Source organism: Cervus canadensis, chromosome 15 (genome assembly GCF_019320065.1).
Source record: "Cervus canadensis isolate Bull #8, Minnesota chromosome 15, ASM1932006v1, whole genome shotgun sequence".
Taxonomy (NCBI): Eukaryota; Metazoa; Chordata; class Mammalia; order Artiodactyla; family Cervidae; genus Cervus; species Cervus canadensis.
This window is the reverse complement of record NC_057400.1, coordinates 5,210,977-5,235,970: the sequence shown is the minus strand read 5'-3', so window position 1 is coordinate 5,235,970 and position 24,994 is coordinate 5,210,977. Positions and strand designations below refer to the sequence as shown.

Below are 24,994 nucleotides of genomic sequence, written 5' to 3'. Positions count from 1 at the left end.
GGTTGGAAGGAACGCAGAGAGAGGTAGCGGAGCCCAGCCACCACCCTTCAGCCTCTGAGTTTGTGTTTTCCCCACACTAGTGTTGGTGCATTTTCACACTTAAAAAAAATCAGCCTTGAGTCAGATTCTTCAGCCTGTGGTTATATGGATGTCCTTCCAAATGGATGTGACTACTAGAGTAAGAGTAGGATATTAGTTTTGCATGGGCGGCCACTCTGGAAAAGCATTTAGAGCCCTCACTTGTGCAGAGAGCCTGGGGGGTGGGGGCCACTGGGGTGCTGAGGGTCAGTGGCCCCCCACCTCCCAAACACCCTGGCAGCTTCTTGGGGAGAGCCTCTGCCAGTAATAGTTAGCAAACAGATAATATAAGAAGCTCCCTCCTAGGTGCTTCTGGGGACGTTCAGTCATCTGCCCCTGCAGCCTTGTAGGGATGACAAAGGCCCAGGGTGTTAAAGTGGTCGGGGGAGGAGGTTAGGGGAGGACCCAGACTTAGTCTGGGCTGCTTTGCTGGGCGGGTAGTGGGTGTGGGTTGTTGCTGCCTATGGGGCTGGGGCTGCAGCTGGTGGCGGGGGACTGGGGGGAAGGAACCCAGGTGTTGATTGCCCCTGTGTCTATGGTGCTGCCTCCTCCCCCTTAAGTAGCCCCGGGCTGAGGTGAACAGCCTCAGGGAGCAGGATGGGTCAAGGGTTTGGATTGGACCTGGCAGACAGCCATCTTTCTGAGTCTTGCTGTGACCCTCCCTCCGTGGAGTACACTCAGAGTGTCTCTTCCTCTCCTGTAAGGACGTGAGTCCTACTGGATTAGCACACCACGCTTATGACCTGCATAGCGTTGTGCACAAGGACATCAGGCCAAGTAGCGTGGTGACGGGGTTCTGCCGACAGCCTTGCACCTGCTATGGAGCCCAGTCTGCGCAGAGGAAAGGGCAAGTGTTTCCCGTTTTCCTACAAGTCCTGGGTCCCCACCTTGCTGTGCTCCTCCCACCCCCCCGCGGCCTTGACTCAGAGGAGGGCCTTGATCTAATTTCCCCAAAGGTTCTACCTCGCCTGGGTCTGCTCTGGGCTTGGGCATCCCAGACACCTGACGTTTGGGATGGGATCCTGAGTGGTGGTGAGGGGCAACCAAGAGCAGTGCTCACGGCTACTGTTGTCTCCTAGATGGAATGGCCATTCCTGAAAAGGAGGGAAGATGTGTGGAAATGAATAAATGTGACTTGCAGGGGTCATAGTCTGATATGGCTGTCATAACAGTACACCCCTCACTGGGGTGCTTCACTGGCAGAAATTCATTTTCTTAGAGGTCTGGAAGCTGGAAGTTCAAGCCCTGGGTGTTAAGGGGCTGGTTTCTCCTCACCTGGCCGATGGCCGTCTCTGTGTCCTGGCATGACCTTCGTTCTGCGTATGTACATTCTGGCATCCCTTCTTATAAGGACATGGGTCCTGTTGGATTAGGACCTCACCCTTATGACCTCATTAACCTTGATGACCCTCTTAAAAGCCTGATCTCTAAATACAGTCACAGTGGGACTAAGGCTACAACATATGATTTGGGTGGGTGGGTGTGTGTATGCTAAGTTGTTTCAATCATGTCCTACTCTTTGTGATCCTATAGACTATACAGCCTGCCAGGCTCCTCTGTCCATGGGATTCTCCAGGCAAGAATACTGAAATGGGTTGCCTTTTCCTACTCCAGGGGATCCTCCCGACTCAGGGATTGAACCCGTGTCTCTTATGTCTCCTGCATTGGCAGGCGTTATCTTTACCACTGATGCCACCTGGGAAGCCCCTAGGTGGGTGGGTGGAGGAGACAGTTCAGTCCATAACAGCAGGGAATACTTGAGATTTTGTTAGACCTTTTGTAGTATCAGCAAAGTGTGTGTGTGTGTGTGTGTGTGTGTGTGCGCGCGCACGTGATTCCAACTAGTTTGCAACCTTCCAAAGCAAGGCTGTGTTTGAAAAGTCTTTTTTTGACCCCTATCCTCATAGACCCCCAACCTTCCACCAGAGGGCCAAACATAGGAGGCGCTGAATAAACGCATGTGAACCAACCCCAAGTGAAGCTTTCTGGTGGATACTGTTGCCAAAGATGATTCTCGACCACTCGTCCATGGCTTTCTCTAGACGGGATCTGGGAGAACCGGGCTGGAGAGAATGCTCTGATTGGCTCACTCTTTGAAGGAAGGTATGAAATTTTCAGAAGGGAAATGAACTCTCATTTCAGTCAATTCACACTTCAATCTCACTTTGTTAAGCAACATTATTTATTTAGTAGCCTTTGGATTTCACATGCTTTGTATTTAATGGGTCCAATTATGCTCTTTATGGCATGTCTGTGAAAGGTGCCATTTTTACTATCCGAATGTTGATTTGATGTGATCTCGGATGTTATATTACTCTATGGGGGAGAGGCCCTTATAGCCCCCAGACTCCGGTAGTAAGAATAAGCAGAGAAAGAAGCTTTTATCTATCTGCATAATTCATAATTGCTGTCTGCAAAGGTCCTGAAGGACACAGACCTTTCACTTATTCAAAGACTGTTCATTTTTCATTTTATTAAATAGGAAAGTAGCTTATTTTTCCAAATGGCAAAAAAACTGATTCACCTTAAAAAATGTAAACAAAGAAGAATACTATAAAAATTAGTGATGACTCATAACTCTGCCACTTAGGGACAACCTTAGAGGTTTGAATGTGTTACCATTTGATTTTCTCCCTAAGATCATGCACATGTATATGTGTGTCCACTGCATGCCTTTTTCATAATAAAGCATAATATAGATGATCTAAATGTTTCCTTCCCCTCATTTAAAGAATATTTTTAATTAGAAAAATTCCAAATATGTACTAAAACAGATTGTATAATATATTGCTTCTCTATTTGTGACTAATCTTTAAAAAAATTACTAGATTTATCACAAAACATTGGCTGTATTTCCCTGTGCTGTACAATATATCATTAAAATTTTTTAAAATTTATTTATTCATGTACGGCTGCACCGAGTCTTCACCTTTGTGTGGGGGCTGCTCCCACGTAGTGGAACGTGGGCTTCTCATTGTGCTGGCTTCTCTGCTGCAGCATACGGGCTCCAGGGTGGACGGGTCACAGTAGCTGCGGCTCCTGGGCTCAGGAGCACCGGCTCGCTAGCCGTGGTGCGGGGGCTTAGCTGTGCAGTGGCTGTGGGATCTGCCTGGACCGGGGACTGAACCCACATCTCCTGCATTGGCAGACAGATTCTTTACCTCTGAGCCACTATGGGGGGCCCTGTACGATAAAGTCTTGCTGCTTATCTGTTTCACACCTAGCAGTTTGTATCTTTTAATCCAGTACTCCTACCTCCCCCCACCCCATCTCCACTGGCAAACACTAGTTTGTTTTCTATATCTGTAAGTCTGTTTCTGTTTTGCATGCACATTGATGTGTATTATTCTGTAGATTTCACATAAAAATGATGCCATATGGTATTTGTCTTCCTCTCTCTGACTTATTTTTCACTCACTTATGTATCACTAGGCATAATATTCTCTAGGTCCATCCTTGTTGCTGCAAACAGCAGAATTTCATTCATTTTTATGGTTGTATAATGTTCATTTGTGGCTAATCTTGTTTTGTCTGTATTTTAATTTACCCCCTCCCCAGATTATTTTGAAGCAAATCCTAGCCATCATATAATTTATTCAGTAACTATTTCTCCCTAAGAGATAGAGATACTTCAGAAATAACAATGTTTTTGTCATACTTAAATAATTAACAGCAATATCTTAGAAATTCTCAAATATCTAGTCACTGTTAAAATGTCTTTGTCTTACAATGATTTGTTTGAATCAGGATCAAGTTTTATACTTGTAACTGGCTGTTTTGGTTATGTCTCTTCAGTCTTTTTCATCCATAGTTTCCACCTCGATTTTTTTCTCCTTGCAGTTTACTTGTCGAAGAAACTTGTCATCTGTTCTATAGAATTTCTCAGCCTGAATTTTGCTGATTTCTTCCCCATGGCATCATTTATAATGTTCCCTTAAATTGCTAGTTCAATCTCAAACCTTGATCAGATTCAGATTCCATCCTTATGAGTCAAGTGTACTTCATGAATGGTGTTGTGAACACCCCCAGGAGGTACATTAAGTCTGCTGCTATCTCACTTTGAAATGCTACCTAGATCTATTATTTGCAGCTGAATTATTTCCCCCCTCCCATTCATAAGTTGTAGTCCCAACCTATAGAACCTCAGAATGCAACTGTATTTGGAGGCAAGGTGGCTAAGTTGCAATGAAGTCGTTAGGTGTTATGATACAAACAGGGGCTTCCTTGGTGTTCAGAAGTAAGGACTCCACCTGCCAGTGCAGCAGATGTGGGTTCGATCCCTGGGTCGGGAAGATCCCCTGGAGGAGGAAATGGCAACCCACTCCAGTATTCTTGCCTGGGAAATTGCATGGACAGAGGAGCCTGGAGGGCTGCAGGCCATGGGGTCGCAAAAGAGTCGGACACAACAACTGAACAACATCAGATGCAAAGAGGAGGTACGGGCACAGATGGACACAGAGCGATGACCTTGTGAGGACACAGGCGAAGGTGGCCATCCACAAGCCAAGAAGGGACGACCAGGCAAACCAGCGCCGCGGTGCCTCGGTCATACTTCCAGCCGCCAGAACTGTGAGAAAGTACATTTCTGTCATTTAAGCACCCCTGCCCCCTTGGTCTGTGGTGCATTGTCAGGGCAGCCCGAGCAAACTAATGCATCTATAAATTCATTAGACGATATAAAGTTGTTATATTCTAATCCTACCATATCTATTGTTTATCAGCCAAATACTTCTGTAAAGATAAATTTTCCTTCAATCACTATTTGGTCACCCATGGAGAAAATTAGCACAGGAAGAACAAGATAGGTGCTTGATTCTTTTCCTTTATATCCCAGTTTTCAAAATAACGGTTTGGTTTCTTATTATCCCCTCAAAGTGAGTGACAGGTTTTCTTTTTGTTTTGTTTTTAGTATCAAATAGATTTAAAAATATTTCATGTGTTTCAATATACCTTTAATCTTATCACCCCCCCAAAGTGAGTGACAGGTTTTTTTTTTTGTTTTTAGTATCAAATAGATTTAAAAATATTTGATGTGTTTCAATATACCTTTAATATATCATAAATATTTTTCTATGTCAATATAATTACAAATAATTAGCTTTAGTGACTACATGGTTTTCCCGTATATGAATGCATTAGAATTTATATAACCATTTCTTACTGTTAGACATTTACATTAAAGCCCTTTTGATTTAGCATTTCCACTCAAGTTCAGGCTTGCTCTCACAAATAAATACATTTTTCCCTGAAGCAAGGTAGTACTTTCCCTAATTTATTTGAAAAGGTGAAATTAGTAGATTAATTTTTAATGATGACTATGATATGAAAGGCAGTCTGGTTAGTTGAGTGGCCTTTTTATTGAAGCTTGAAAGATCTTTTCTAGTCTGTCTATTTAAAATATTCATACCATGGGTGAGGAGAAAATCTCTCTCTTTTTTTCTCTCAAGGTTTGAAGTTCTTCATCAAGGACAGAAGATAAAATAAGACTGGCAATTAAGCTCAAATAGTCATTAAGAGTGAAAAAACGATGGTGGCAAGTTACTTTTTGATATTTCCACATTTGCTTGAATGTTTTCATTTTTGAAAATCAATGTTCTTGCTTTGAAAGAAACCATTGCTACCTTCACTAATCCTTCCTGGTGGTAGGAACCAAGTCCACGGCCAACTTTGTCCATCAGTGTGAGGACCAGAGCAGCTCTGGGTCAGGTGGCTGACCATCCTGATATGTCTGGATTGGTACAGTTTATGCCTATTCAGAAGCAGCTCCTCATAATGTCCCCTTTCACTCTCAAAGGAGTCCTGTTGTGGACAAGAAATTATATGTAATCATCCTAGATTTTAATAGTTTTGTTTCCTTCTACCTGTTCAGATTTCTTCATGTCCCAGCTTCCTTGGAGACAAGATGGTGCTATTGAAGAACAAACTTCTCCCTGTCCACCCAGATGTCCTCTCTCCCCATAATCACGTGGCTATAATTAGTTTCCCCAACTTTTGCTTATTTTTCATTTAAGCAAATTTCTACCGTCTCCCTCCTCATCCCCTATTTTTTTCTTTTTTAATCATAGTCCCTTCAGTAGAGCACAAAGCTGTCAGAGCAGGGAGGAAATCGCTGTGTAGGATCTGAATAGGATTGGGTCCATTTGGAAAACTCGGACTGGAAGAGTTCTTGTCTGAGCCCAGGCAACACCACTAGGGCGCGAGAGCAGGACAAGGACCAGGGTCTCCCAATTTTTCTGCCAACTTATCCTGGCTAAGTCATCCTTTTAATAATTGCTGGCAACTTTCATGTTTTGAAGAAGATGGGACCCTACCTGCCTTCCCCTCACTTTTGCCATCAGGGGGTGAATTAGAACGAAAACATGTTTCACTTCTAGTTCTGCTGCTGCTGCTACTAAGTCACTTCAGTCGTGTCCGACCCTGTGCGACCCCATAGATGGCAGCCCACGAGGCTCCCCCGTCCCTGGGATTCTCCAGGCAAGAACACTGGAGTGGGTTGCCATTTCCTTCTCCAATGCGTGAAAGTGAAAAGTGAAAGTGAAGTCGCTCAGTTGTGTCCGACTCGTAGCGACCGGATGGACTGCAGCCTACCAGGTTCCTCCGTCCATGGGATTCTCCAGGCAAGAATACTGGAGTGGGGTGCCATTGCCTTCTCCCTAGTTCTGCTACAGATGCTCTATTTATTACCAAGTTCATATTTACTAGAAGCGGGCACAGAAGAGTTCTACAACTTCTCTCTGTTAGCTCGGTCAAGTCCACAGCCAATTCTTAGGCTCTTTGACGAGCACCTTGCATAAAACATTCACTTAGAGGCAGAGGCAACAGTGTTCTGATGGCAGAATCAGAACTTTCTGGGTGGGTCGGGTGACAGCATCTTATGTTGAGGGCGATGAGAGACTGCAATCTAGACCCAGAGCCATGGGTGAAATCTGCTGGGTTTGACAGATTATTTCTTGCAAGGATGTGAACTCCCATCTACCTTTCTAGCCAGTTACAGTCCCTGAGTACCATGTACTGAGCCAGTGAAGGTGTATTTCTCACAGTGGGGAAAGGATGGCTCACAGCAGCCCTTCAGCCTAGTCCTTTCCTTTGTGCAGGGTGCTGGAATGCCTCTGGGAAAGGAAAAAGGAAGGTAAAGTTTCTTGCAAACATGCTAATTTCAAGCCAAGCAGGTAACATTAATGATAACTAACAGGGGAGTCCTTACCTGCGGAATGTTGTTAGCAGGATGTACCTGGTCTGTGTAAGGTTGCTTATGATAAGGAAACTTGGTATCCAGGGATTTGTGTTGCATGACTTCCTGAAAAGTGTCAAGTAGGTTATGTGACAGTTTGAGTGTGAAAACAGAGATGTTTCCTAATCTAAGCATATCCCTTTTGCATGAAAGATGTGACTGCATGCCATACCTCAGAGTCTTGTTAATGTAACAAAAAAGAATCCAGGGAGCTTATTCTGGGGGCAGGGGCGGGTCTAGATCCCTCCTTGCATCACTTCCGCTTCACAATTGCTTGTATTTTTGAAAGACCAAGTATCAGAATTTTTGATACTGCGCAAGATCTCTGATTCCTGAGAGCCTTATTTGACACTGTGCTCTCTCTCAAATCCCATGGACAGAGGAGCCTGGTAGGCTGTAGTCCATGGGGTCGCTAGGAGTTGGACACGACTGAGCGACTTCACTTTCACTTTTCACTTTCTTGCATTGGAGAAGGAAATGGCAACCCACTCCAGCGTTCCTACCTGGAGAATCCCAGGGACAGTGGAGCCTGGTGGGCTGCCGTCTATGGGGTCGCACAGGGTCAGACATGACTGAATCGACTTAGCAGCAGCAGCTCTCTCTCATTCCTTAGGCTAAACAGTGCATCCATACAGATAAAAACTTCTGAGAGGCAACATCTTACTCTGTTCTGGAGTGTGGATTTATTTACTTACTCATTTATTTTATTGTGTATTTTTATTTTTTAAAATTTATTTATTTTTAATTGAAGGATAATTGCTTTACATAATTTCGTTGTTTTCTGTCAAACATCGGCATCAATCAGCCTTTTTAAATAGTGATGTCTGTTTACTAAAGTAAAGGAGAACCAAAGGGGAAACAGTATAATTTCACATTCCCTACGAACCATTAATATTACCCAGTGAAAGTGAAAGTGTTAGTCACTCAGTCATGTCTGACACTTTGTGAATCCACAAACTGTAGCCCACCAGGCTTCTCCATCCATGGCATTCTCCAGGCAAGAATACTACAGTGGATAGCCACTCCCTTCTCCAGGGGATCTTACCGACCCAGGGATCAAACCTGAGTCTCCGGCTTGTAGGCAGGTTCTGTGCCATCTGAGCCACTAGGGAATATCAGTGACTAAATAATACTCTTCCCACTTTAAGTAAATGAAAAAAATTAACCCCTGCAAATAGCCCCACTTTCAATTTTTGAAGTTTTGAAAACCTTTTTATTTTATATTGAGTATAGCAGATTAACAATATTGTGATAGCTTCAGGAAGACAGCAAAGGGGCTCAGCCATACACATAAATGTATCCACTCTCCCCCAAACTCCCCTCCCATCCAGGCTGCCACATAACATTGAGCAGAGTTCCCTGTGCTATACAGTAGGTCCTTGTTTGTTATCCATTTTTAAAATTTATGTATTTTTTTTTAATTGAAGGATGGCTGCTGTACAGAATTTTGTTGTTTTCTGTCAAACCTCAACATGAATCAGCCATCAGTTCAGTTCAGTTCAGTCTCTCAGTTGTGTCCAACTCTTTGCGACCCCATGGACTGCAGCACACCAGGCTTCCCTGTCTATCACCAACTCCTGGAGTTTACCCAAACTCATATCCATTGAGTCGGTGATGCCATCCAATCATCTCATCCTCTGTCGCCCCCTTCTCCTCCTGCCCTCAATCTTTCCCAGCATCAGGATCTTTTCAAATCAGTCAATTCTTTGCATCAGGTGACCAAAGTAATGGCATTTCAGCTTCAGCATCAGTCCTTCCAATGAATATTCAGAACTGATTTCCTTTAGGATGGACTGGTATCTCCTTGCAGTCCAAGGGACTCTCAAGAGTCTTCTCCAACACTACAGTTCAAAAGCATCAGTCTTCGGCACTCAGCTTTTTTTACAGTCCAACTCTCATATCCATATGACTACTGGAAAAACCATAGCTTTGACTAGATGGACCTTTGTTGGCAAAGTAATGGTTCTGCTTTTTAATATGCTGTCTAGGTTGGTCATAACTTTTCTTTCAAGGAGCAAGTGTCTTTTAGTTTCATGGCTACAGTCACCATCTGCAGTGATTTTGGAGCCCCCCAGAATAGTCTGCCACTGTTTCCACTGTTTCCCTATCTATTTGCCATGAAGTGATGGGACCAGATGCCATGATCTTAGTTTTCTGAATGTTGAGTTTTAAGCCAACTTTTTCACTCTCCTCTTTCACTTTCATCAAGAGGCTCTTTAGTTCTTCTTCACTTTCTGCCATAAGGGTGGTGTCATCTGCATATCTGAGGTTATTGATATTTCTCCCAGCAATCTTGAATCAGCCATAGGTATACATATATCCCCTCCCTTTTGAACCTCCCTCCCTTCTCCCTCCCCATCCCACTCCTCTAGGTTGTTACAGAGCCCCTGTTTGAGTTTCCTGAGACATACAGCAAATACCTGTTGGCTGTCTATTTTACATATGGTAATGTAAATTTCCATGTTACTCTTTTCATATATCTCACCCTCTCCTCCCCTCTCCCCATGTCCATAAGTCTATTCTCTATGTCTGTTTCTCCATTGCTGCCCTATAAATAAATTCTTCAGTACCATTTTTTCTAGATTCTGTATATAAGCATTAGTATACGGTATTTATCTTTCTCTTTCTGACTTCACTCTGTATGATAGGTTCTAGGTTCATCCACCTCATTAGAACTGACTCAAATGCATTCCTCTTTATGGCTGAGTAATACCCATTGTGTATATGTACCACAACTTCTTTATTCATTTATCTGTTGATGGGCATCTAGGTTGCTTCCATGTTCTAGCTATTGTAAATAGTGCTGCAATGAACAATGGGATAAATGTGTTTTTTTCAATTTTGATTTCCTCAGGGTATATGCCTAGGAGTGGGATTGCTGGGTCATATGGTGGTTTTATTCCTAGTTTTTAAAGAAATCTCTATACCGTCTTCCATAGTGGTTGTATCAATTTACATTCCCATCAACAGTGCAAGAGCATTCCCTTTTCTCCACACTCTCTCCAGCATTTATTGTTTGTAGACTTTTTGATGATGGCCATTCTGACTGGTGTGAGGTGATATCTCATTGTAGTTTTGATTTGCATTTCTCTAATAGTGAGCGATGTTGAGCATCTTTTCATGTGTTTGTTAGCCACCTGTATGTCGTCTTTGGAGAAATGTCTGTTTAGGTCTTTTTCCCATTTTTTGATTGGGTTGCTTGCTTTTTGGTATTGAGTTGTATGAGCTGCTTGTATATTTTGGAAATTAATCCTTTGTCAGTTGCTTCATTTGCTATTATTTTCTCCTATTTTGAGGGTTGTCTTTTCACCTTGCTTATAGTTTCCTTTGCTGTGCAAAAGCTTTTAAGTTTAATCAGATCCCACTTGTTTACTTTTGTTTTTATTTCTGTTACTCTAGGAGGTGGGTCATAGGGGATTTTGCTTTGATTTATGTCATGGAGTGTTCTGCCTAGGTTTTCCTCTAAGAGTTTTATAGTTTCTGGTCTTACATTTAGGTCTTTAATCCATTTTGAGTTTATCTTTGTGTATGGTGTTAGGAAGTGTTCTAATTTCATTCTTTTACATATTGCTGTCCAGTTTTCCTGGCACCATTTTTGAAGAGGCTGTCTTTGCCCCAATGTATATTCTTGCCTCCTTTGTCAAAAATAAGGTACCCATAGGTTCAAGGGTTTATTTCTGGGCTTTCTATCTTGTTCCATTGGTCTATGTTTCTGTTTTTGTGCCAGTATCATACTGTCTTGATGACTGTGGCTCTATAGTGTAATCTGAAGTCAGGAAGGTTGATTCCTCCAGCTCCATTATTCTTTTTCAAGACTGCTTTGGCTATTTTGGGTCTTTTGTGTTTCCATACGAATTGTGAAATTTTCTATTCTAGTTCTGTGAAAAATGCCATTGGTAATTTGATAGGGATCATGTTGAATCTGTAGATTGCATTTGGTAGTATAGTCATTTTCACAATATTGATTCTTCCTACTCAGAAACATGGAATATCTCTCCATTTGTTTATGTTGTCTTTGATTTCTTTCATTAGTGTCTTATAATTTTCTGCATACAGTTCTTTTTTCTCTGTAAGTAAGTTTATTCCTGGATATTTAATTCTTTTTGTTGCTATGGTGAATGGGATTGACTCCTTAATTTCTCTTTCTGATTTTTCACTGTTAGTATATAGAAATGCAAGTGATTTTTGCATATTGATTTTATATCTTGCAATTTTGCTAAATTCACTGATTAGCTCTAGTAATTTTCTGATACTATCTTTAGGGTTTTCTGTGTACAGTATCATGTCATCTCCAAACAGTGAGAGCTTTACTTCTTCTCTTCCAATCTGGATTCCTTTTATTTCTTTTTCTTCTCTGATTGCTGTAATTAGGATTTCCAGAACAATGTTGAATAATAGTTGTGAAAGTGGACACCCTTGTTTTGTCCCTGATCTTAGGGAGAATGCTTTCAGTTTTTCACCATTGAGAATAATGTTTGCTGTAGGCTTATCATATATGGCCTTTACTATGTTGAGGTAGGTTCCTTCTATGCCCATTTTTTGAAGAGTTTTAATCATAAATGGGTGCTGAATTTTGTCAAATGTTTTTTCTGCATCTATTGAGATTATCATATGGTTTTTATTTTTAAATTTGTTAATATGGTGTATCACATTGATTGATTGTGTGTGTTGAAGAATCCTTGCATCCCTGGAATAAACCCAACTTGATCATGGTGCACGAACTTTTTGATGTGTTGCTGAATTCTGTTTGCTAAAGTTTTGTTGAGGAATTTTGCATCTATGCTCATCATTGATATTGGCCTGTAGTTTTCTTTTTTGGTGTTGTCTTTGTCTGGTTTTGGTATCAGGGTGATGGTGGCCTTGTAGAGTGAGCTTGGAAGTGTTCCTTCCTCTGCAAGTTTTTGAAAGAGTTTTGGAAGGAGAGGCATTAGCTCTTCTCAGCAGTGTGTACATATCTACCCCAAACTCCCTAGCTATATCTTCCCCTCATTCTTCCCCCTTGGCAATCATAAGTTTGTTCTCTAAGTCTGTGAATCTCTTTCTGTTCTGTAAATAAGTTCATTTGTATCTTTTTTTTTTTAAGATTCTGCATATAAGTGATATCATAGGCTATTTCTCCTTTTCTGTCTTACTTCCCTCAGTATGATAATCTCTAGGTCCATCCATGCTGCTGTAAATGGCATTAGTTCATTCTTTTTAATGGCTGAGTAATATTCCATAGTATATATTTACCACATCTTCTTTATCTATTTCTCTGTTGATAGACATTTAGGGGCTTTCATGTCTTGGCTATTGTAAACAGTGCTACAATGCACATTGGGGTGCATGTATCCATTCAGGCTGTGTTTTTCTCCAGGCATATGTCCAGGAGAGGGATTGCTGGGTCATCTGGTAGCTCTATTTTTAGTTTTTAAGGAACCTCCATACTGCTCTTCATAATGGCTGCACCAATGGAGAAAGTGTAGGAAGGTTCTCTTTTCTTGGAGTGTTGATTTATAACTAGGTGGTTCAAATGTTCTTCAATCATCCCTGGATATAGATTATAGTTAACTTGCTTACATAAATACATGATGCTGTTCATATTGAGATACTTTAATGCATTTTACAGGTAACAGATAGCATATAGGCTACCCTCGTGGCTCAGAGGTTAGAATCCGCTTCAGTGCAGGACACCTGGGTTTGATCCCTGGATTGGGAAGATCCCTTGGAGAAAGGAATGGCAACCCATTCTAGAATCCTTGCCTGGAGAATTCCACGAACAGATGAGGCTGGTGGGCCAAGGTCCATAGGGTCACAAAGAGTCAGACATGACTGAGCAACTAACACAGACAACATAACATTACCAGTGCAGGATTACGTCTCTGATGATCACTAGTGATGGTGATGAATAGCAATGACAGTCACATTAGTTTTGGCTGTAAGTACCAGTTGCTTTGTTATTGTTCTGTGCTGTGCATATCACTTCTATTAGCTATAGTTCAATACACCTGCAAGGTCTCTGTTCTCATTTTACAGGTGAAAAAAACATATTTCAGGGCATATGTAACATGCCCAAGGTCCCATCAGTGTGACCTCAAGCCAGTTGTACATACAGCCTTTGAATCTGCTTCAGCTCTGAACTGCCACCCACGTTGACCTTAAGAATTGGGATGAATGGGAGCTTTGGTTTTTTGTAGTTTTAGGTTTATAGTGGCTTTAAGGAAGTTAACTGTGCATTTCACTGCAGGATCAGTGTGACAAATAATGGTTTCAAATCTGTAATTTGAAAGCTCAAAGTGAAGCTTATATGTCTAGCAACATTATCCAGCCAAGCCTAGTGGGGCCACAGACCTATCTCCATAGAAATTTCATTCAAGATTTTTGAGAGTTGATACCAGAGCTTTGAGATGCCAAAGCTAGAGCAGCTGCAATGATAGATGAGACAGTTCACAAAAAATTTCTCCTTCCTGGCACCTTTGATCTTTACAACTTCCTTTCCCGTGCTTGGCTAAAACGGAAGAAGGAACAAAGGTGAAGTACTCCCACAGTGCCTGTCAGGAAATGGTATCTGATGATATGATTCTGAGGGATTTGCTGTGCATGTAAATTCACAAACACATTGGCAGCTGTATCATCTGGATGGTCTCCACCCCCTTTATTGGAAGAAGGTGGGGAGTTCCTTATAGTCACTGCTGCTGTACCTCCAGTGCTCAGAATACAGCCTGTCTCGTGGCTGGTCACAGTAAATGTTTATTAAATTACTCATCTTCCACAGATAGGCGTTTTGTTCCTGGCTGAATGTTCCCAAATCCATGTGTCAAAGCCCTCAGTCCCAATGTGATGGTATTAGGAGTTGGGGCCTTTGAGAGATAAGTTCAGATGGGATCATGAAGGCGGGGCTCCTCTGATGGTATGTGTCCTTATAAGAAGGGGAAGAGGCATGAGCATCTCTCTCCTCCATGCTCACACGCCAAGGAAAGGCCATACTAGGACATAGGGAGAAAGTGGCAACCCAGGCTCTCACCAGTCACCTCCTGGTACCTTGATCTTCAACTTCCCACCTCTAGAATTGTGAGAGGTAAGTGTTTGCTGTTTAAGCCAACTGGTCTATGGAATTTGTATAAAGCCATCCAAGTGAGGGCACATTTTAAACACCAGAATGGTTTCACTTAACCCAGTAAAAGCCTGTGGGGACTGAATTTTGCTCCAGCCACTTCAGGCACATGTCAATCTTGTCTTCCAGCCTAGACAGTAGGTAGCCCAAGTGCAGGTTGCAGCCTTCTCCAGGATATCCCAGCTCTGCCTGCATTTGAGGCACCCGTGACTGCCCGAGCACTCAGGGAATTTGTCCGCTTGCCTGAGGGATGTGTGACTGTGGGCACAGACCTAGGCAGGCTGGCAGAGTCAGGCTGCACCTGCAGGCTCCATCCAGCTGCCTCAACAGCATCGCTGGAGGAAGGCTCGTTTGGGGTGGTAATAGGGTGACTTTGCTCCCAATAAATAGAAATTCTACTTTCCTTGCTCCATCTCATTCCTGTTTAATTTACAGCCTGTGCAATGGAGAGAGAGGGCAGGGGATGTAAAACCGTTAATAAATGTGCCTTACTTCCTTGAGGTGTCAGGGGACACAATAGAAAAGGCTTCATCTTCAGCTCAGGGTCCATGCCAATGAGTTTGAAGCAGCATGTAATTTCTGGCAAAGACCTTTCTGGCTCACAGATGACAAGTGAGGTCGAATGTATGTTTTGCACTTGTTTTTAAAGCTATGAAGGGCAGAGGGTTAGGAGGTGGGATGAGAGTGTAGTCCCATGTCTAAGTTCTCTCTTGTCAGTGACCTCAGGCTGTCTCTTTCTGGGTGATGTGCCTTGCTGGGACCTGGGAGGTCTGAGTGACTGCTTTTGGATACCAATGCTATGCTGTCACCAACTCTCATTTAGACTGGTGATAAAATGGTCACATGACTCATTTTCCAAACATGGACACTTTTGAGAATCAGAGTATTAATTACGTGGGACAAAAGGTGAAACCAGGACTGTCCTGGGCAAACTGGAATATAATGTGTACCTTAGCCAGTGACCTCTAACATTTGTCACTTGCAATGAAGTCTTCAGATCATGGGACTTCCCTGGTAGTCTAGTGGCTAAGACTTCATGCTCCCAATGCAGGGGCCTGGGTTTGATCCTTGGTCAAGGAACTAGATCCTGAGTGCTGCAACTAAGATTGAAGATGCCGTGTTACACAACTAAGACCCAGTGTAGCTGAATAGATAAATATTTTTAAAAAACAAAGCTTCAGGCCAGCTCTCCACTTTCAAAAATTTCCTGCTAGCCACTGCAGCAAAGGAGAAAGTCTTTCCTCTGGGCTCACCTAAGCGCTTTGTTCTTCTAACAGATATTGATTGAGGATCTCCTCTGGGCACACAGTTGTAGAGAAGTCATGGTTCTTGATCTTGTGTCACTTACAGTCTAATTCAAGTGTGGTCTTGGATGGACAAACGATGGCCACGACATCGTTTCTTACCCACTGAGCCACCAGGCAAGTCCTTTTGGTACATCCTTAAGTACACTGGGACTCTGGGGGCAAGAAGTGGGGTAAGAGTGCTAAGGAAGTCCTCAGAGGAAGACGGTCAAGCTCGGGAGAAAGACATCGGCTCCAATTCTGACTGTCACGCCTGACTTGGTGCCATGCAGCAAGAGGCCTAGGCTCTCCAACAAACAGTAACAGCTACAGAGTGCCTGATGCTGAGTCCTAGCTTGCTCATTCTTTGTCCTCTGAAAGTGAAAGAAAATGTGTTAGTCACTCAGTTGTGTCTGATTCTTTGCAACCCCATGACTATAGCCCGCCAGGTTCTTTTCTGTCCATGGAATTCTCTAGGCAAGAATACTGGAGTGAATAGCCATTCCCCTTTCCGGGTGTTCTTCCTGACCCAGGATTGAACCCAGATCTCCCACATTGCATTCAGATTCTTTACCAGTCTGAGCTGCCAGGAAAGCTTGCTCATTGCTCCTCGTCTGAGTAACACTCAAATAGACAGTCTTATCTCCATTTTGCAGTTGAGGCTCAGAAAGAATTAGTGACCTGCCAATGACCCCATTGGAGGTAAAAAGCAAGTTTCTATCAATATTTGAACCTAAGTTGATACTACAGGCTCCCCCACAGGAGCTCTAGGAGACACAGGTTCAATCTCTGGGTTGGGAAGATCCCTTGAAGGAGGGCATGGCAACCCCCTCCAGTATTCTTGCCTGGAGAATCCCATGGACAGAGGAATCCGGTGGGCTACAGTCCATGGGGTTGCAAAGAGTTCCACACAACTGAAGCAACTGGGCCACACGCACTCTCCTCACAACTGTTCCACTATTCGGGCGCCAGCAGAAGCAGCCTCACCTGGAACCTTGGTCAGAATGCAAATTCTTTCTTTCTACTTCATTCTTTTTATTTTAGTTAATTAATTCATTAAAAATTTATTTTATTAAAGTTCAGTTGATTTGCCAAGTTGTATCAGTTTCCGCTCTACCGCAAAGTGAGTCCGCTGTACATCTACATTCTTTTCCATATTCTTTTCCATCAGGATTTATCTCAGGGTATTGGACATAGTTCCCTGTGCTATACAGTAGGACCATGTTGTTTATCCATTCTATATACAATAGTTTGCATCTGCTAATGCCAAACTCTCCGTCCATCCCCCACCACTCCCGTCTCCCCTTGGCAACCACAGATCTGTTCTCTGTGTCTGCGAGTCTGCTTCTGTTTCATAGATGAGTTCATTTGTCTCATATTTTGGATTCCACATATAAGTGATATCATATGGTGTTTGTCTGACTTTCTTCCCTTAGTATGATCATCTCTGGGTCCATTCATGTGCAAATGGCATTATTTCATTTTTTTAAGACTAAGTATTTCTTTGTATATATGTGTAAAAGTATATGTGTATATTTGTGTATCTTACATCTTCTTAATCCAATTGTCTGTTGATGGACACTCAGGTTGTGTCCATGTCTTGGCTTGTCAATCGTTAGCATGCTAAGTATTTGGAACATAGTAAATAGAAGGTTCAAAGAGTGAGGAAAACCATCTGTCAGGGCAGGGGAGGGCACTTTGGATGACCGGGTGCTGCACAACCGGCTGCTAGCAGGGTACGGAGCCGTCCTCCCATTGTCTTTAAACTCCGTCCTTCTTTCCCGTCTGCAGGAGATGATCATGATCATTATTACCGGTGAGACACCTGCTCAGGGTAATGAACATTCAGTTCACTGCAATCAGCAGTGAGCGGCTCCTTGTAATTGGCTCATAAGAATGACAAGGTGTTGAAAGCACAGTTAAGGCCTTTCCAATTCACATGTGCCATTAGCAGGAGCTCATTAAAGACACGCACGAAGAGAAAGTGTAAATACAGAAGCCTGCTGTTTGTAATTACAGCTGTACATCTGACCGCCTGCTCCCAGGGCTCAGCCGGGAGGGGCTCCAGATGCCGGCACCGCCTGGCCCCTGAGTCTCTGCCTCTTTATTTATGCCATTTCTCGGAGTGCGCATCTCTGTGGAGCTGCAGGTGGGCTAGGATGCAGCTTACAGAGTGGCAGTGATACATGTACATGACCCAGCTGGGTAGTTCCAGCCCAGTCTGTGGGGTCCCAATAGCCCCCCTTTCCTGCTGCCTCCTGAGGGCACAGCCTGGAACCTCAGTGTGGGCCGAGTGACCTTGCAGGTCATGTGATGCAGAGTTCTTTGGCCTGTCTTCCCCTGTAAAAATAAAAGTAACTGACAACCAAGATTACCAAAAACTGCCTCTACTATATATAAAACAGATAATCATCGAGGACCTACTGTATAGCATGGGTAACTACACTCAATATTTTGTAATAACCTATTTTAGGGAAAAAAATCTTAAAAAGAATACATATATCTATAACTGAATCACTTGGTTGTACATCTGAAACCAGCACAAATTATAAACCCACTATACTTCATTTAATAAAATGTGCTTAATGTATAGTCAAGAAACATCTGTTGAGTGATTCCTCTATGCCAGGCTCCATTTTGGGACATTCTGCTTTGATTTCAACATGTTTCTAACTAGAGGTGTTCCTGAAGCCAGCTGTCTACAAAGGCAACTCAGTAAACACAGCTGCATGGTATGATCCAAGGTGCAGAGAAAGGCATCTTTTTCTATATTAAAAAAATCCTACCAAACAATAAAACATTCTAAAAACAACAGAAATGTCTCAGTGTATCCTGAGGGGAAAGAGGATTTTTAAGGAATCCCTTGAGACTGAGATGAGTTTTTCTATGAACTCTGCCCTTCTGGCAGGTGCTCTGATGGGGGCCGAGTGGTCCAAGACACTGGGTCTGCTCTGCGGTCTTTGTGGTCCAGGGCTGATATTTTTAAAAAATATTCTTTTTCATTATGGTTTATCACAGGATACAGAACATAGTTCCCTGTGCTATACAGTAGGACCTTCTTGTTTGTCCATCTCATATATAACAATTTGCATCTGCTAATCCCAAACTCTCAGTCCATCCCCCATCATGCCTACCCCTCTTTGGTACCCACAGGTCTGTTCTCCATGTGAGTCTGTTTCTGTTTTGTAGATAAGTCCATTTGTGTTATATTTTCTGTTGTTTAGTCACTAAGTCATGTCCAACTCTTGTGACCCCATGGACTGCAGCTCACCAGGCTCCTCTCTCCTCCACTATCTCCGGGAGTTTCCTCAAATTTATGTCTATTGAGTTGGTGATGCCATCCAACCATCTCATCCTTTGTCACCCCCTTCTCTTCCTGCCCTCAATCTTTCCATGCATCAGTGTCTTTTCCAACGAGTCAGCTCTTTGCATCAGGTGGTCAAAGTGTTGGAGCTTCAGTTTCAGCATCAGTCCTTCCAGTGAATATTCAGGGTTATTTCCTTTAGGATTGACTGGTTGGATCCAGTCCAAGGGACTCTCAAGAGTCTTCTCCATCACCACAGGTCAAAAACAACAATTCTTCGATGTTTAGCCTTCCTTATGGTCCAACTCTTACATCTGTACATGATTATTGGAAAACCGATAGCTTTGACTGTATGGACCTTTGTTGGCAAAGTAATATCTCTGCTTTTTAATATGCTGTCTAGGTTTGTCATAGCTCATCTACCAAAGAGCAAGTGTCTTTCAATTTCATGGCAGCAGTAACCTTTCATAGAGATTTTGGAGCCCCCCAAAATAAAGTCTGTCACTGTTTTTCTATCTATTTGCCATGAAGTTATGGGACCAGACGCCATGATCTTCATTTTTTGAATGTTGAGTTTTAAGTCACTTTTTTCACTCTCTTCTTTCACCTTCATCAAGAGGCTCTTTAGTTCTTCTTTGATTTCTGCCATAAGGGTGGTGTCGTCTGCATATATGAGGTTATTGATATTTCTGCCAGCAATCTTGATTCTAGCTTGTGTTTTATCCAGCCCAGCATTTCCCATGATGTACTCTGAATATAAGTTAAATAAAGAGGGTGACTATATACAGTCTTGACGTACTTCTTTCCCAATTTTGAACCAGTCTGTTGTTCCATGTCCAGTTCTAACTGTTGCTTCTTGTCCTGTATACAGGTTTCTCAGGAGACAGGTAAGTGGTCTGGTATTCTCATCTCTTTAAGAATTTCCCACATATTTTAGATTCCACATGCAAGTGATTTCATATGCTATTTGTCTTTGTCTGACTTACCTGCCTCCTGAGAAAACTGTGTTCAAGTCAAGAAGCAACAATTAGAACTGGACATGGAACAACAGACTGGTTTCAAATCGGGAAAGGAATACATCAAGGATGTGTATATGCATTGGAAGAACTGATGCTGAAGCTCCAATACTGTGTTCACCTGATGCAAAGAACTGACTCCTTAGAAAAGACCCTGATGCTGGGAAAGTTGAAGACAGGAGAAGGGGATGACAGAGGATAAAATGGTTGGATGGCATCACTGACTTGATGGACATGAGTTTGAGTAAGCTCCAGGAGTTGGTGATGGACAGGGAGGCCTGGCGTGCTGCAGTCCATGGGGTTGCCAAGAGTTGGACACAAATGAGCGACTGGACTGATTTACTTCACTTAATATAATAATCTCTAGGTCCATCCATGTTGCTGTAAATGACATCATTTCATTCTTTTTTATGACTGAGTAGTGTTCTGTTTTGTATATGTACCACCTCTTCTTTGTTGAAATTCATCTGTTGATAGACATTTAGTTTGCTTCCATGTCTTAGCCATTGTTAATAGTGTTGCAATGAACACTGGAGTGAATTATCTTTTTAGATTATAGCTTGCCCGAATATACAGGGCATGACATGACCCTTTAATAGCACAGGTATACTGTCTGTCTGTTCATATATTGTATATGTTTGAGTTTTATATACAAAAAGAGTAAGATGTTTTTCACCTCCTTCAAACATCCCCAATGCAACGCAGACATGTAGATGGAAAATGATGCTGGTGAAGACAAAGACTCACAGAGGTATTAAGAGATGGCCGTAGGTGTTCCTGTGCAGGGCTCACTCTGTGCCGGGTGCCGCCCCAAGTACTTTAGACCCGGGGTCCCCACCCCAGGCCTTGGACTGGCATTGGGCTATGACCTGTTAGGAGCCGGGTTGAGGAGCAGGAAGTGAGCGTGGGTGAGCGAGTGAGACTTCATCTGCTACTCCCCACTGCTCGCGTTAGCACCTGAGCCATCCCTCTGACTTCCCTGGCCCATGATAAAACTGTCTTCCAAGAAATTGGTCCCTGATGCCGAAAAGGCTGGGGGGGACTCTCAAGAGTCTTCTCCAACACCACAGTTCAAAAGCATCTATTCTTCGGTGCTCAGCTTTCTTTATAGTCCAACTCTCACATTCCAGAGGGATGGGATGGGGAGGGAGGCGGGAGGGGGGTTCAGGATGGGGAACACATGTAAATCCTTGGCTGATTCATGTCAATGTGTGGCAAAAACCACTACAATATGGTAAAGTAATTAGCCTCCAACTAATAAAAATAAATGAAAAAAAAATCAATACAAATGAATTTACGTACAAAAAAGAAATAGACTCACAGACACAGAAAACAATCTTATGGTTACCAAAGGGGAAAGGGGATGAGGGGTAAATTAAGAGCTCAGGATTAACCTATACACACTACTATATGTAAAATAGATAACCAATAAGCATAGGGAACTATACTTAGTACCTTATAATAACCTATAATGGAAAAGAATAATCCACCTATATTTCAATAAAAAAATACAAAAACTATGTAGGTGATTAAGATGTTTAGTTCACTGGTCTAGCTAAAGCTAGTCAACAATTAAGACAAGTACAGTCCATATGTACCAAAATTATAACAAAAACATTTGCCTTCCTCCATTATTTCATTGCTAGGAATTTATTCAGAGACAATCCCAGATGCACATGACATTATAACTACAGTGCTTATTAAATTTTACTTATAATGGGAAACCTGTGACAAAAACAATAGGCTTTCAAATTACATTTCTTTTGATCCAGACATAATCAGATTTGCCAACAAATATTTATCTAGATCCCAAGGATAGCTGCATAATGGTGAAAAGCTGGAAATATCTTAATTTTCACAATTAGGTTGGGTGAATAAAAATGTACTTTATCTACACATGATATATACCATATCATCATTGAATGATGATAAAGATGAATATTTAATGGTGGAGGAACAGTCTTCCTGTTGTGTGAAGTGAATAAAAGTACAATCTGAGTCAACACCATCTTTAATGGGTGCTTATTGTGTGTCTTCAGGCAGTGCTCTAGGCCCTAGGAAGGTATTAGTGAACAAAAAACAACAAAACCCTGACGTAATCGTGGAGATGACAGTCTAGTGTGGGGAGAGAGGTGATTTTATGGCATGTTAGGAGGTTAAAAGTGTGACAGAAAGTAGATCCGTCTAAGGAAGATAGAGGATGGTGAGGGTGTGTAGGGGTGGTGAGTGGAGGGTTTTCAGTCTGAAAAAAGCCTCGGTCTGGACAGCCTCACTGAGAAGGTAGCATTTGGGTTAAGATTGAGGGAGTGAATAAACAACAGATTCCTACTGTGTAACACAGGGAACTATATGATAAACCATAGTGGAAAAGAATACGGAAAATAATGTATTGGGTTGGTCAAAAAGTTCATTTGGGGTTTTCCTTAAGATGGTAAGAAAAAACTCAAATGAACTTTTTGGCCAACCCAATATTTGTTTGTGTAACTGAATCACTTTGCTGTATAGAAGAAATGAACACAACATAATAAATCAACTATATTCCAATAAAATAAATTAAAAAAAGATCAAAGGCGGGTGAAGGAGTGACCATGGGATAGGAAAGTCCCCAGTTGAAGGGGACCTTGCAGGGGCCCTGGGGCCACCTGTACCTGGCTCATCCAGGGACCCGTGAGGGGCCCCATATGGCTGGAGTCAGGCAGAGGAGGGGTGAGGCCCAAACGGTGAGGGCAGTGTGATCACAGAGGGTCCCAAGAGCCATCGCCAGCGATTCTACTTTTGCTTGAAGAGAAATGGGAGGGATGTTTTCTGCGTTTATAATATTCTATAGCTGCGCTGTCCAGTACGACAACCTCTAACTCCTTGTCACTGCTGAGAACTTGAATTGTGGCTACTTTGAACTGAGTGCATTGTAATTGTAAAATACACGCTGGGCTCAAAGGCCAAATTCAACACTGCTGCTGCTGTTGCTGCTGAGTTGCTTCACTCATGACCGACTCTTTGCGACCCCACGGACTGTGACCTGCCAGGCTCCTCTGTCCATGGGGTTCTCCAGGCAAGAATACTGGAGTGGGTTGCCATGCCCTCTTCCAGGGGATTTTCCCGACCCAGAGATCAAACCTGCATTTCCTGTGGCTCCTGCATTACAGGCAGATTCTTTGCTAGTCAGCCACGGGGGGAAGCCCAAGTCTATATTCTTTAGTATAAAGATAATTGAAAATATCTTCATCATTTTTATATTTACACATTGAAATGGCAATACTTTAGATAAATGGACTTTTTTTTTACTTTGTAAAAATAATTCATTTATTTTTATCTGAAATGCAGTGGATTTTTGCCATTTGTGCTTTCTTGTCATATGGGCTATGAAGAAGAGCAGGTTTAAACATTCTGTCACCTCCTGTCCACTGTCTTCTGGTCAGCTGTTGTTTTAGCAGCTTTTCTTTGTGACAGCAGCCAGCAACAGTAGGGGGCCTTCTGGACTTTGTATCCAACCTTGGATGGATCTGTGATTGTATCTTTTGCTGCTAAAGCAGTACAGCCTCCACATGCTGGCAGTTTCTCTCCTATTGGCCATTCTCTCCAATTGGCCAGTCTCTCCTATTCTCGCCTATTAGTCTGATCAGAAAATCTTGGGCAAATTGTGAATTCTTCAAGACTGCTGCTGTTTCTTCATTCATTTCAACAGTTTCATCTTTTTTAAATGTGAAATTTGCATCAAATATTGATTTTTTGTGTCCTGTGATTCCTCCATTATAAATAACTAGTCATCTTTTGGTTGGTCCTGTCTTAGGGAATTTGAAGAGGTGAAATGTTGCAGAAACCAAGCGGCAGTCACCAATCACGCTTTCTAGTTCCTTGTTTTGAACTGTAATGAAATTGGCAGTGACCAAACACGGAGGGCAGAGCCAATTTTTTGGGCAAGGATAAGAAGGTCTTTCCAGTACAAAGCACCAACCATGCACTCACCCCACAAAACTTTGTGTATCCTGATTTTTCCTGGCAATTCAAGACTAGCATAGATGTCACCAAAATATAGCCCGCCACCATGCTTTAACACTCAATGTATTTCCTGCAGCACTTGCTGTTTATTAGGTACAAGGTTAATGACATAATTGGATATCACAATATCATAACACTCATTCTTGATTCCAGCCTCTTCCAGTTTCTCTACGTAGCCACGAATAAAGGTCACATTGGGGGCCTGGAAGCCATATTTCTCCATGTGATATTCAATGTACTTGTTAGCCACTTCTACTGACCTTCTGTCACGTCTATTCCAGTGACATGTCCCTTCTCACCAACCAAGTGCATAGCAATCTCGGTTAATTCCACTACCCAGGTCCAAAATCCATCAGTTTTCCAGATGCTGAGAGATGACCAGACCCCAGGCATAATAGCTCAAGGATGCTTCCTCGTGTACACTCTGCAGGGCTTCCGGGATGTTTTTGCGGACAGCCTGCTGCAGTGACCCCGGCATTGGTCTGCTGATATCTTCCGCTCCTGCACGTCTTTCTGGATCTCAGTGTCGTGGGGGGTCACCACGTCGCCTCTGTCTCCAGGACTTGGGGACCATGCAGATGGCTCTTGAGGCTAGATGCTGTGTGCTGTCCTTTGTTGCTTAGTCATGTCCGACTCTCTGCGATCCCATGGACTCTACCTCACCTGGCTCCTCTGTCCACGGGATTCTCCAGGCAAGAAGACTGGAGTGGGTTTCCATGCCCTCCTCCAGGGGATCTTCCCAACCCAGGGGTCGAACTCAGGTCTCCTGCATTACAGGCAGATTCTTTACTGACGGAGCCGCCAGGGGAGCTATATATATTGAATTAAATAAATATATTGTTAAAGTTAATTGAGCTGTTTCATTCTTCCTTTATGGATGTGGCTCGTAGAAAATGTAAGCTGACAGGTGTGATCCTTGCCTATTTCCACTGGACGATCCTGCTCCATAGAGAACAATGGGATTGTTCAGTCACTCAGTCATGTCTGACT

General features: G+C 42.7%; 1 pseudogene; it reads right to left on the bottom strand.

Annotated features, from left to right (window-relative positions):
- Positions 1 to 23,568: 23,568 nt before the first annotated feature.
- On the bottom strand, positions 23,569 to 24,482 carry LOC122454013 (annotated as a pseudogene).
- Between the last annotated feature and the right edge of the window lie 512 nt (positions 24,483 to 24,994).